The 4289-nt window shown below is 49.4% G+C and overlaps 1 protein-coding gene across 1 annotated transcript in view; it reads left to right on the top strand.

The window, feature by feature from the left end:
- LYRM4 (LYR motif containing 4) overlaps nt 1-4289 on the top strand; it is a 92257-nt gene that overhangs the window by 328 nt on the left and 87640 nt on the right. The gene's annotated exons all lie outside the window — the stretch shown is intronic.

Here is a 4289-nt window from a genome sequence, read left to right as displayed (position 1 = left end):
TTTCCCCGGAGTCGGACCCTCTGCTCGGGCGCCTCCGGTAGGGGCGCTCTCTGCTTCCAGGGCGGACGCCGAGGTGCAGGGGTTCCTGCCAGCTTGGGGCACCTGTGAGAACTCCTCGTGGTATCGCAAGCCTGGCCCGTAGAAGCGCCCCGCAGTAGCCACGGCCCACAACCGAGGGCCCTCTCTAGCCGCCGTTCCCTGCACCTCCGAGTGTCTTCATTAGCCCCTTTGCTCGCCAGGGTGCGTTCTGCTGTTGTCCTCGGCCATGGGGCGGGGTTTGTGAGCAGGACACGCAGGTAACGGTAAACCGAGAAAGATGGGCCCGGCTTCCAGGAGCTGAAATGTTGACCCAGACGGGGATCCAACTTTCATGACCTCAGCAGCAGGGGAAGGAGAGGCTAAGCTCTTCCATCCGCATTGGAGCGCACAGCTTTTGCACGCCTGCCCCATTCTCATGTCTGCTCTTGAGTTCCATTTTCTCTTTCGACGTTTGTGTCTGCTTCAGAGCATCTGCTGTCTTTTTCTGCTTCCATATAACCTCTGACTCACCACGGATGTATGTACTTTATGGATTTTCTCTCTGCATCTTTGTGGATTTGGTATTTTCTACTAACTACCTGGTCCTCTGAGTTTCAGCCTTATTCCCAAAGCAAGAATTTGATAAGACCTGCTCTTCTCTTCACACCTGGTCTCACCTTCCATGACTGAGCACCCGGAAGACTGGGTTTCCTTGCAGCAGAATCTGGGATCCCTGGAGCAGGCCTGGTTGGGTAGCTGCCCCAGGCTGGGTGGATGAGCTGGCGGACGCTAGGGTAGACCCAGTGCAGCTTGCTTACCAGACAGACACTAAACCTCCCAAGCAGTGATTTCCTAATTTTTAGACACCTGTATAGAAAAGGTACTCATCCTATACTTTTGAGAATGTCTAGGTCATATGAATGAGGTCATGTCCAACTGGTCAGCTAGTTAATTAAAAAAACAAAACATTTCTGAGAGTGCATTGTTTCATTTAATGACTTTGGCTTTGGTAGCTAAGGTTCGTAAACAGTAGATATACTGTTAGAATTTTAAACAAAAAGTTAACCCATGCTTAGTACCAAGAACTTAACCAAGTCTGTTGAAGGAGCCAACAAAATATGCTTGTAAATAAGTTGAACCTTCTTCACCACAGTCAGGAAGAAGAATTTGTAATTTACTTAATAAACAAGAACTGCAGGAAATTCACTCGGCACTGTACTCTGTAGGCAGAAAGTGGAAATTACATGGTAACCGTACTTACAGAATATCTGTTCACATGATACTTGGAGTAATCCTTTTGAGCTAAACTTATATTATCCACATGTGAATACATTGTCCAGAGGAATCTGGTGATTAGTTTTCACTGTTGCCTGCAGTCGTGTACCTACACCCTGAGATTCCCACCATTATGTCCTAAGATAATAAATGGGTTGTAGAATATGTCCTTGTTTTGTATAGATCTTAAGGCTGTGTCTTGTGGATTGCAAGGAGCACGCCTCCCCTGTACTTCTCTCTCTCTGGCATCCCTTTAATCACTTCTGTCTTGAGTTCCCCTGCTTGCTTTGAGCTTCAGCCGGTGTAACTGGGGGCCGGTTTTCCTTGTTCTCGTCACTCTGCGTTCCCCACAGGTCCATACATGTCCTATTGCTACTGTCTTTGACATCAGGGCTTCCAGGCACTCCCCAGACTGCTTTGCCTGGTACCGAAGCCCCTGGGGATAGCAAGATGAGAGCATGGGGCTCAGCAAGGCCCCCACCATCAGCGGCTCTTTGACGGGTCTCTGTAGGACACAGTGTAGAATCACTCTCACAAACTGATGAGGGTGATGACTCAGCGCTTCCCAGAAGACAGCTCAGGACCACAGGCACGAAGCAGCCTGGTGCGCTCAGGTGACACTGCCGAGCAGAATTCTGCTGGAGAGTTAAGTGAGCTGCTGGGGTCGGAAAGGGCCACGCAAGGGCCGTGCTGAGGAACCCGGGCTTCATTCTCAGCTACCAGGCGGCCAGTAGAGAGCTTCACGCCAGAAAGTGTCCCGGCCAGACATGCTGTTTAGCTAGACCGTGCTGGCGCCAGGGGAAGGATGACTATGAGGGCCGGACCCAAGGACCCCAAAGGAGGGTTGGTTACATCAGTGCTGAGGAGAGATCAGGGCCCTTCTGAGGGCCTGAGGAGCGGAAGATACAGGGAAAGATACACTTGATTAATAATTAGAAGGTAAAACTGTTAGATCTCGATGAGTGATTGGATTCAGGAATAGAGAAGAGAATCTAAGCAGAGTCTGAAATACCACCCAGGTTACTAAGTGAGGCACAGAGGGGTCAGTGTAAAAGCTGTACCATTAACTAATTTAAGAAATACAGAAATAGCTAGTCTTGTGGATGTGAAAGTTGCTCAGTCGTGTCCAACTCTTTGGGACCCCATGGGCTATACAGACCATGGAATTCTCCAGACCAGAGTACTGGAGCAGGTAGTCGTTCCCTTCTCCAGGGGATCTTCCTAACCCAGGGATCGAACCCAGGTCTGCCGCATTGCAGACAGATTCTTTACCATCTGAGCCACCAGGGAAACCCAAGAATACTGGAGTGGGTAGCCTTTCCCTTCTCCAGCAGATCTTCCCCACCCAGGAGTTGAACCGGGGTCTCCTGCGTTGCAGGCAGATTCTTTACCAGCTGAGCTACCAGAGACTTTTGAGTTCGTTTTGAGGACTCGAGTAAATGTCACCTGGGGGGGTCCCCAGCAGAGGCAGTTATTCTCCGGAGTCTAAAGCTCAGAGGAGCAACCAGGCCTGGCGTTGCCATCATCACGTTTGCTGTGACGCTGGGCAAGTCACTGTACCTCTCTGCACTTCAGTTTCTTAATCTAGAAGGTGGAGGAATGACTTATCTGTGTCACAGGAGATGAGGTTTAAGTGAATGAATACTTAATCAAGTGCTCAGAATTGTGCCTGGCGCAGAGTAGGCACCGAATAAGTCCAGTTATTTCTTATCATAAGTGGGATATTTGATATTTGGTAACATTTCCAGGTGGAGAAGGCAATGGCAACCCATTCTAGTACTCTTGCCTGGAAAATCCCATGGTTGGAGGAGCCTGGTAGGCTGCAGTCCATGGGGTCACTAAGAGTCAGACATGACTGAGCGACTTCACTTTCACTTTTCACATTCATGCATTGGAGAAGGAAATGGCAACCCACTCCAGTACTCTTGCCTGGACAATCCCATTGATGGAGGAGCCTGGTGCGCTGCAGTCCATGGGATCGCTAAGAGTCGGAGACGACTGAGCGACCTCACTTTCACTTTGCATTGGAGAAGGAAATGGCAACCCACTCCGGTGTTCTTGCCTGGAGAATCCCAGGGACGGGGGAGCCTGGTGGGCTGCCGTCTATGGGGTCGCACATAGTCGGACATGACTGAAACGACTTAGCAGCCACAGCAGCAGCAGCAACATTTCCAGGAAGAGTATTCAGAGCAGTGGTTCTCAGCCCGGGCCAGTTTTATTCAGCCACGTCTGGAGACGTTTTTGGTTGTCACAACGTTAGCGGAAGGACGCCACTGGCCTCTAGTAGTTAGCCACCAGAGGTCCCGCCAAGCTTGGGACAGTGCCCCACAGAAAGAGTTCTGTGGCCCTGAGTGTCAGTCGTACCAAGATTGTGGAATCTTAGTTTATGGTGAGAAAATTAGTGGGCTTAGGATGTGGTTCCAGAGAACATAAAAATTTGAGGTGTTGGCTCCCCTGCAAGGATGCAGAAAAATCAGTCTAAGAACATGGTTCTCAACTTATTGGTCTCGGGAATCTTTTACATCCTTAAATGTTTCTGAGGGCCTTGAAAACCTTGCTTATGTGGGGCATAGTTATCAATATTTATATTAGAAAGTAAAACTGAAACATTTTAAAGCATTTACTTTTGGGTACTGTTCATGGGGTTCCTGAGGCAAGAATACTAGAGTGGTTTGCCATTCCCTCTCTATTTCTAAGTAAACAGAAAAACCTCAGCGTGCTAAGTCGCTTCAGTTGTGTCCTACTGTGTGACCCAGTGGACTGTGGCCCGCCAGGCTCCTCTGTCCATGGGATAATCCAGGCAATACTGGAGTGGGTTGCCATGCCCTCCTCCGGGGGATCTTCCCTACCCAGATTTCGAACCCAAGTCTCTTATGTCTCCTGCATTGGCAGGCGGGTTCTTTACCACTAGCGCCACCTGGGAAACCCCTTGCACACTAACATAAATAACACCTTTATGAAGAATAGCTATTTTTCTACCCCCACCAAAAAAAAAA

The sequence above is a fragment of the Bison bison genome, unplaced genomic scaffold (assembly GCF_000754665.1).
Source record: "Bison bison bison isolate TAMUID 2011002044 unplaced genomic scaffold, Bison_UMD1.0 scf7180017864053, whole genome shotgun sequence".
In the NCBI taxonomy this organism is placed as follows: Eukaryota; Metazoa; Chordata; class Mammalia; order Artiodactyla; family Bovidae; genus Bison; species Bison bison.
Note: the sequence above shows the minus strand (reverse complement) of the source record. Positions and strands in the feature narration are given on the sequence as shown.